This window comes from Nothoprocta perdicaria, unplaced genomic scaffold (genome assembly GCF_003342845.1).
Source record: "Nothoprocta perdicaria isolate Ctin4 unplaced genomic scaffold, notPer1 scaffold_104, whole genome shotgun sequence".
Classification (NCBI taxonomy): domain Eukaryota; kingdom Metazoa; phylum Chordata; class Aves; order Tinamiformes; family Tinamidae; genus Nothoprocta; species Nothoprocta perdicaria.
In genome coordinates this window covers 2,708,450-2,718,765 of record NW_020454139.1, presented here as the reverse complement: position 1 = coordinate 2,718,765, position 10,316 = coordinate 2,708,450, and positions in this window count along the sequence as shown.

Genomic DNA, 10,316 nt, shown 5'->3' with positions numbered 1-10,316 from the left:
GCACTGCGACAGGATCCGCTCAGATGCAATTACACTGAGCCCAACCCAAAGTGCTGTCAACGGGAAAAGCAACTGTGAGGGATCTTTGTTATTTGGAAGCGAAGAAGACTCAGCTTCAATCTATAGGTCATTATTTTTTTTCTCAAAAAAAAAAAAAAAAAAAAAAAGAAAGAAAGGAAGCATGAACATCATGTCTAAAGAAGACAAAATTTTCACTCATTTGTTCAAGTCATTTGTTACTCCCAGGCTAATTTGTCTAAATTGTAAATAGCTAAATATATAACTGTAAATTAGATAGTTTTTTAAAAAAATCTTTTTTATATTCATTTGAAAAGAAGTTGTCATTTCATGAAAACCTCAAGAAGCAAATTTGTCCAGGCACGCCTAAGTGAGACAGTAAGGACAGTTTTCTGATTAAAAAAAAAAGTTTCAAAGCATTGTGCTTTCAAGAGTTCCAAACCTACACTTTCAKAAAAATATATATATAAAAATAAGATAGGCTTAGAAGAAAATTGCTAAGCACATTCATAAATTATCCAGGCCATAAAAGAAAAAGATGATAGAAAACATGAAAATCAAGTGAAAACTCCTTGACTTTGGAGTTGAAATCACATTTCTCATCAATGATAGATTTTTCACACAGTTCAAATTGCTTTCTTCCGGTTCTGAAGTTAATTGTGCAAAGATCAGTTGTGCAATAATGACCTTCAAACAGTAATTTAGTAATTTAGCCTATTATTGCTATATTAGAAACATGTACTGCAGGCATATTAAGCATGCATAAAAACACTGACAAAATGACAAACACAAGTCCTGTGGCAAACAATGGTATTTTAAAGCACTGCAATAATGCCATTATCTACAATAAAATGAAAAAAATCACTGAGAGATTCAAGAAGATGACTGTTGATGTGCAACATGTGTAATGAGTTCAATATTACTCAAAAGCAATTTACCACAAAGGAAAAAAGTTACTCACAGCAAATTTTCATAGTTTTCACTATTGGACTGAATGGAAACACTGTAGCTCATCCAAAACTTTGTATTACAGTTAGAGCAAATAACAGTGCCATAATAAAAACTTAACTTCAATTAAAAAGATTTAGATTTTGAAAAATCAGGGGAAAAAAAAGATATTAACCCACAGGACAAGTTTAATGTATCATGTCCTCATAAAATAACGATCAATTCTGGTAAGAACTACAATTGTTACTTTCATTACTCTTTCATCAGGGAGAATAACCACCACTGACTCCTGTTGGAAGCATCAGACATCTTCTGAAAGGAGTGCAGTAACACAGGAGAGCAGGATTATTTGGAGGCACAGTAGTGAGATTTCGAAGGACAAGGAGGCAAAACGGACATCAATAAATGAATCAAATAGGTTCACAGTCCTTGAGTTGTGGCCCTTAGGTGATCAAGAGTGGCAGTGTCCCAGCACCAGCAGGGTCCCTTCTACAGGCTGCCACCACCAGCAGGTCAACATGGGAGTCCTTTAAATGGGAGGGAGTGTCTGGTGCTCTCCTCAGGTAGCATGAGCTGTATATATGAGAGACATTGCTCATAGCATGAGCAATATAATGAGAGACATTATATTTTAATAAGAAAGAAAGAAGAATCTGATTTTTTCTTCAATGATTTCTTTTGCCTGGTCTGGCAAACTGGTTATATTGAATCACTGTGTTTTTTTTCTTTCTCTTTTTTTTTTTTCTCATTTTTTTTTCCTCGTAGATCTATTTTCTTCCAGCTAGCAGCCTTTAGAGAGATGCATTTGCAGAAGGGTGCCCTGTTTTTCCCTCAGGTGGGTCTCTCACACTGGGAGGAGGATGGGAACTGGTGCAAGGCCTGAGAGCTGCAACTGCTGCTGGTTCCCAACTGCTCAAAACCTATCACTGAGATCCAGGTTATTCCTGGGCACAGGTAGAAAGACAGACAGTACCAGTGATTTAAYATTCCTTGGCATGCATCAAAACATGTTAAAAGCCAGAAAGGATTTATGTATGTGATTTATTCTGCCATTTTTTAAGATGGCAGCATAAATGCTGACTCAAATTACTTTTGTCTGTTWTTAACAGTATTGGCATTGTTATGGAAGTGGCTCTTCTTTTTATTCCCTCCGCTGCTCTTCGTGCATTCTGTCAAACGCCGCACGCATGTTGCTAGTCATTGTGTGGTTGTCTACTGGCTGTGGCTGTGATGGGCCGTCTGGGTGTGCAGCAGTGTTAGTGAATGTGTAAACACCGCATGTTTGGGGAAGCAGACCCCAAAAACTTGCTCTTGTGCTTGCTAACCATGTTGGATATCACGTTTGCTTTCTCAGGGCCCTTTAAGCAACTTTTAATGTGGCCCTTTCAATGTGGAAATGCTTATGAACAATTGCGTCAGGAGAAGTGCTGTTTGGATATATATACTTTTTTTCCTTGCCTTTATGCTTAGCTACCTATAGAAGAAGACAGGTATGCAGAATGAGGGATATATTCTCCAGCTAAAAAAAGATGACACACTGTCATCTTGCTTTTGTGGTTTCCACGCAGCAGAATGTCTTGGAGACTAAGCAGTTACACTCAATGTCTCACCACATAGCTAGAGAATGATCCTGAGCAAGGATCTGTGATGCACTTACCTGTATGTGTAAGGATTGTGCACACGGGTCTGTGGGAGGGAAGCATGATCGTTGCCCTTGGAATATGTAAAGTCAATTGCTAAATGCTGCTGTGTGCCTTGTTCCTGGGCTTTGCACTCTGCAGCTGCAGATCACTGTAATTTTCTGGTCCTGAAAGCAGAGGGAGAGCCAGGTAACATGGACATTGAAAGTTAAACAGTGCTTCACACAGGCACATATCAGACTTTTTTCAGTCAGTGAGTGTCGAACTGCATCGTATTAAAAAAAGGAAAAGATTTATGCTGAGCAGGTCTTTAACTAAACTGTTAATTCAGTTCTCAAGTATGCATACATGGATTTATATTATCAATTTCATAGATACAATAAAACATAGCAAAAGAGTTGTTAATGACAACTCTCAACAAAAAGAGTTGTTAATGACAACTCTTTTGCTATGTTTTATTGTATCTATGAAATTGACTTGGAGAAGCAGTAACTCAGTGCTTCCAACTAAATGTACTTATGTGTAGCCAAGATAAGCTGCTAAAGGATGCTGCTACTATCATTTAGCTGCATATAAGGATGTGTTGGGGATCTATCTTATTCAGTTCAGTTTAATCTTGAGGTGAGTTATCATTATCGATAGCTCTTTCATTGTACCTAAATATTTGTATCTCCACAGAGCAAAAAGSGAATTACTTTCTGGATACAGAACCAACTCTTGCTCACATGCATATGAATTATTCCAAAAGGATGAGATTTAGCACTTTATTTCAACATGTATATGTGTTTAAATGTGAAATTTTGGTTCTCCTGAGGCCATGAACACTAAGGACCAAGGAGCCATGAACTCCAAAGTTTTCTTCRTTTTTATTCACATGTCATGTCAGCCGATTGGATAGAAAGTTTTCTAGCTGAGAGTTTAATGAATGTTTCTGAATTTTTCACTTGGTGGCTGAGAAGAGTTGAGTAAGAAACATGGTGAGAAGACCTTTTTTTTTTAAAGACGGCTAGCAAATAATCTGTATTAAATTAGTTTTGTACTGCTTTTATAAAGTCCCTGAAYTTATAATAAGAAGAAAAATATTGGGAGTTTTCTTTCCCTGTGTCCCACTTACTTTTGTAGACCATCTTGAAGATTCATCATTAGGAATACCAAACCTGGTCTGCCAAACTAAGTTGTCTGGCAGACTGCTGAGAATGCAAATAGCTGCGGACTGTTACTCCAATACTGCCTGGTCCAAGCTGTGAACAATCATAAAACATGCTTTGTATTATTATACTTTAAAACAAAAATATTTTGGTTATACTTTGCTTATTATTTTTGTAGCTCCTGGATTCAGATTTTAAAACACTCTAGAGAAAGCTACCTTGTTTTTTTTTTTTCCTTTTTTTTTTCTTTTTCTTTTTGCTTGCTTTTTGTTTTATTCTCATTCCATAAGCTCAGAAACTGGAGCTGTTGTAATACATGAAATAGGATAACATCATTCTCCTCACTGACAATGCCAAAGTACTCAAAAACTGATCACAATTTTGGAGCAATAGTTTGACGTCAACCACAGCATCCCTACTCTAAAACATTCACTAAGTGCTTAAACTAAGTGTTTAACTGAAAACCAAGATAAGATTTTTAATTGCAGAGACARTTTCTTTTAAATATTGAACTTCTAGTTCCTTGTGTCTTGGCATGACATAAGGTTATATATTCTTCCAGGTTCGTGTGACCTTCCAAAATGAAAGATGGATGTTTCAAAGAGTGAGTCTATTTTTCCTTTTTTGTTGTTGGAGAGATACTTTGCATTGTAGCTTACAAACATTAAAAAAAAAAAAAAAGCTTATTTTGCCTTCTACTATTTGCCATTCAAATCCTCGTTGCAGAGGACAGAAGGCATAAACCCTAATGTGGAAACTTAGCAGGCATTTGAGCCCAGTCAAAACCGAAGACTGGCCAAAGCAGAGGTTTAAATGATGTAGAAAGGAAGTGTGCATAGTGTGTGAAAGGAAGAAAGCATAGTGTAATATTTTAGTTTCTGCTCATCTTGCTGTTCCCTTCAGAACTAGGGCTAATTTTGCTCTTTCTCAACAAGCAGGTTAAAAAAAGGTGTGCTATAGCTGCAGGGTATGCTGCCAACACTAACAACAAGCAGCCCTGGAGGCAGAGGAAGGGCAGAGAGACGAGTTTTGAGTAGGAGTCTGAATCAAAGACAAAATGCTGGAGGGGAGAGAAAGCAGTAGATTTATTTGAAGGCATTTATTGTTTCTGAATGACTAACTGTGGGATGGTGTCTGGCATTTGAATGCCTTTAGATAACCTTAACACTGTCTAATAACTGTCTAATAACATTAGACAGTTATGTCTACAGTAGGCTATGCAATAAGCCCTGTGGTCCTGTTAGCTCCTTCTCAAATGTCTACAGAAAAAACATTAAGCCCAATAACACACTGAATGCATATTATGACTGCAGTATCTATTCATCCAGATGTGTTTTACAGGGCTTATCTTTACTTTAGATTGTCTATGCTGAATGYGTTGGGCACCAAAAAGTCATCTCTACATATCTAGGATTGTTTTTGTACCAGTCTGGACACCACATTGTTTTTAATTRTTTTTCGTGTTTGGTGACCTACAACATGTCCTTACTAGTTTTATGGACCCAATTAAAATGTCCTGTCTTACTTATTGATAAGACTCCTTTCTGCTTAAATAATTTTAGGGTGTTACTATGTTATAACTAGGCCTGTGAACATAGCGGTGAAAGTTACGTTTTCTGTACATAGAGTAATGGAAGTGATTCACTTCATATTTTACCAAACCAAGTGATTCACTTCATATTTTACCAAACATTTTACCAAGTGAAGTGTGGGCAGATGAAACAATAAGTATGTCAAATATTTTAAGATATGTTTGGCAAAATCAGGATGACATATTTTAAAATGAATCCAATTGCAATTTGCAATGTTGCTGTTCTTGTATTTAAAAAATTACAGGTATAATGTTAAACAGCAGAATAAGATATTTTACAGTATATGTACAGCTGAGATGGTCTTTAGGTATAAAGACGGCCTGTTAAGAGATAGTTTAAAATGAAATTGTTTCCACCTGAAAAGATTCTCCTATTTGTATTTTATCCTTGTAACTGTCATAGGATTGTTCTGAAGAACAATAAGAAAAATGGGTTAAATAATTTCTATCAAGCAGTGTAATCTTCTAGCAGTGGAAGCAGCACCTTGCTGAATTACAGCTTGCTTCTTTGTATTTACCTTTAGCTTTAACTAGATAAGTAATCACCTTATAGAGTGGCTACATATTGCAAAACTCATCCCACAAAAGCTGCTTTTCCTGGCCACAGCCCACAAAAGGCATGCAAAGCAAGAAGAAACTAGAGATTTGGCTCTATGTACAGATCAAATCTATGAAGAAAAGCCCCCCAGTGTGATCTGTACTGCTGAACAACCGATTTGTGGCATCCTGTTTCAGGGCACAGCACAGCTTCTGAGACCCCTGTTACTTTCCTGCCATGGTGGAGGCACGTCTTCAGTGTGGTGAGGATGGCCAGATATGACTAATCAGTTGCTCTCCTTGCACCTGTGGTGCAAGCTGTCCCATGCTCCAACAAGTTATCACACGCTGTCCTGTTTTTTTAGGGGATGGCATATGATGGCTGCTATTAAACGCATTAAGGAATGTGTCACATATCTRCAAAAGAGGCTATGCCTAGGAGATGTTTCTGCTGATATTGGAATGGCACCGTGCTCACTTGTAGCGGACATGCACCATAGGGAGCATTCCTGCCAGTTCARGGGGCTCTAACTGTCTTGCAATGCCTTTACATAACTTCTTTAAGATTTTATATGGAAGTGCAATGGGATTGAAAACACCAAAAAATAGTCACTAGCAATGCTAATTGATAATCTTGCTATTTTTTCTTTCCACTTGATTGCTGTTGTGTCCATCATCCAGACAATGTGTATCTTATATTGACCCTCAGCATCTGTTGTTTTAGCGTACCTGCCTGATCAYACTCTACATACTGCTTGATCCCTTCAAATTCTTCCATTTTATGGATCAGGAACTCTGTCATTCCCTCAGGAAAATATCCAGATTTGAGGTGCAGGTCTGAGCCGACTGCTCACTGAGGAGTAACAGTTTTTYTGCAGCTGGCAGGCTGTCCTGTTTGCAGAGGCACATCATTTACTAGCACAGCCTAAGCCTGTTTGTTGTTTCTTCTCTCATCAGTTTTGCAATAGCCATCCTGGTTCAGCTCAGTGCCCTGATGAGCAAGTGGGAGGCAGAAAACCAGGTGTTTGCCTGCAGGCAAGGGCAATGGGGCTGCCAGCTGGGCTGAAGCTGGCCAGTGGCATTTTCAAGGCGTATGATTTTCTCCTTATGTTGTGCTGGATGCAGTTTCTCTGGCTGCTCAGCTGAATGGAGAGGGTTTCTGATTAGGGAATTTTGTGTGATTTTTGGAAACAAAATCCTGAGGATATTAGAATGGTGTGGCTGCACTGAGACCACAGCTCKCTGCCCTGCTGGGACGAGGTGTGCAGCAAATTTGACATTAGTCTGTGCATAATGCCTGAAAGCAATGCAATAGTGCTTGTAAGGTTTAAGGCTATTGCAAAATGGAGTGGAAATCTGCTCAGAGACTCCCATGGCAGGGGCTATGAGGATGGTGGAGGTGGAAGTCACAGCCTGCTCCAGCCTGAGTGGACACGCAGCTCCTGATGGCAGGGCTGAGAGTAGTGAGGAGTGCATCATCTCCCTGGGCTGAGAGAGGGCAGAATGAGGCTTTACCCTCCTTTTCAAGCAGCTATAATACTCAAATTCCCATGTATTTTATTCTGCAAGTCGATTTTATTTAATAGTTACATACTTCCCATTAGGTACAGCAAGTTTCAAGGCTATCTGCACTTTTTTTTCAAGTGTTTTCTTCTAGCTGCCTTATGACGTTTATTCTCTTTATTCTCTCTCCCTCTCTCTCTCTCTCTCTCTTTTTTTTTTTTTTTTTTTTTTTTTTTATCTGGGATAATAAACAGGGTGTCCCACCTTCCATCTGCTGCCCTATCCTGCACCTGCCTCCGTGGAGCCAGCAGCTACATTTCCACTCCCTGCTGGAAGAATGATCGTGCCTTTCGTTATTTTGTGCAGAAGACAAAATAAAATAAAATAAAATAAAATAAAATAAGATAAAATAAAATAAAATAAAATAAAATAAAATAAAATAAAATAAAATAAAATAAAATAAAATAAAATAAAATATGAGAAAAGGGGCTGCTCGAAGCAATGCACACTGCGCAGCCGATGCTCTGCATTTTAGGAGAGGTGCGTGTGCCACCTAGAGGAAATGTGACCCTCTGGGCTGCAGGTTGCCTGCGCCGGCTGCTGCAGACCCTCTGTTGCAGTGACGGAGCCACAGCGGCCCACGCAGCCACACGGGGCCTGTGTGGAGCTGTGCCATGTCCACCTGCTCCTCTCGTGGCTGCGAAGGAAGGGGCTCTCACCAGTTTTTGCCTGCAGTCCCATGCTAGAGAGGGTCTGTGGTGAAACAGCAGCCTCATGAGCTGCAGATCGGCTAAGCCTGCACTCACGTTTGCAAAGCTTCTTCGTAAAACACTGCGCTTCCTTCAAATCAAGTGCAATGGGTAATGCCTCTGCGTGCATGTTTAGGTAGTTTTGAACTTTACGAGAATTTTCTAGTTTCTAAGACTTGGGCAGAAATATGTCTGTTTTGGCAGATCCCTTCCGAGGAGCTTCAGTTTACCTTTTTCTCTTCCTATTTTTCAAAGATCGMGTGACCTAAGCCATGGGACTGTTTTGCCATGTACCAGGTAGGTCAGCTGATGAAAATCTTAGGAGATCTTCAGTCCAAGATCATACCCATTAGGCTGGAGTGGGAAGAGGAGTCAGAATGCAAAGGACTCTCTACAGGAGGTTACTGTGGGGAATGAAGACTCTGAGGTGGGAGAGGAAAAAAAAAACAGAATGCGAAAGGGAACCAAGGGAATATAAAAGTTATAAAAGCAAATAATAAAAGAAGGAGGTGAAATAAAGAAACTGCTTGAGCAAATGTTGTATWTTCTTCCTGTACACCACCCCTGGCCTTTTGCTGATCACCCTACCCTACYGGGAGAAGACAACCATGATATACATCCTTCAAGTTCTCCCTCCCTGCCTCCCTTTCTCACCTTATTAGGATGGATGAGATGTCCAGACTATCTTCTCTTTTAGAAATCTCACTTCACACAGTAATATATTAAAATCCTTGTCCACTCGAATTTCACTTTTCAATGTTCTTTTCTACCTATGTCTGACTCTTATAAAGCACAAAAATACTGTCCTAGATCTGGATATTTTCTTCACTSTTCACTGACATTGAGATCTGGTGTCTGACTAAACTTCATTTTGCATGAATATAGAGCATCAAGCGTGGCTGTACTATCCATACAGTTAATACTTGTTCAAGTTGAGCCTATTTGTGCAACAAGAAGCTTTGTCTGGAATCACTTGCACAAAATTTCTTGTAGATAGGAGTCCCTGAGCAACTTGCAGACACGAATCTTCGAGCCTGTGAGAAGTGCAAAGCAGTGGTTCAGCACAACAGTCATAGCCTGATAGTGTCAACTCTTCAGTGAGAAATCATATGTTTGATTTAGTGAGCTGAGCTGGCAAAGGGAGACAGTTTCATGCCTGTGCCACAGTGTCAGTTTAAGGAAACAAGGGGAAGTCTGTTCCTACTCACTGGAGACACAGGGAGCATTTGCCCTCTGGAGACATGCAATACCCAAACGCTGAGGAGCTAATGAAATACCCCATGATTACCCTGCAGAAAAATATAGAGATTGCTGTAAGGCCAAGATGACACAATAGCTAACTTTACCCCTGATTGCATTGCTCTAAAATATTTTGAAGTCTTTTTTAAAAATTTCTTTATAAAATCTACAACTCAGTGGCTTTAAAGATCTAGGAGTCCTCCTGAAAAGGCATTGCCACACTGTGAGCTGCAATCAGGCTCACTCATAAGGATGCTCTATAATATCCATTAACTTTCCAGCTCCATGGGATCTCCAGGTGTCTGCTGCAGGCACAGTGGCAGATAGAAAGTGTCTTGGCCTGTAGACATATGCTCACTGAGAAAAGCTGGTGGAGATAGGTCTGTGGCTGCTTTGGTGCCATTCTTTATAACAGGAAAATGATCTGAATCTGAGGTGTTGCAAAAACAGCCAGCAGCAGAGCCAGGACATCTTGCCTGCAAGAGCAGAGGGCTCCTGAGAACACCAGGCCTTGCAGGATATTTCTGCACAACTCACACCTGTACCACACTTCAGCTAGCAGTCCCGTTGCAGTCAGAGCGAGAGTGGCTTCAGTTACAAAATGCACAGCGTTACAGTGCTGCAGATTCACTCTTTCCACTACCCTACCCGGCTAGGAAGCACTCACAGCAAGCTTGAGTTGCACCAAGTTGCAATGGTGCTACCTTATTGCAAATACATGTAGCATGGATTTCTCTTTTATGGAGTGGTGAGACTCAGCAGCCTCTTGCATTTGTGCATAGAGGACAGGGGGAAAAGGRTGAGCTTCTCACTGCAGGGAAGAAGAGAAATACGGCCTCCACAGCACAGCATGGTGTGTAGGATGGAGAGATGACAGATTTGCCTCTGTGTGGACGGGCGATAAAGCTACGAATAGAAGACTCATGGGCAGATGAGGAGGTAG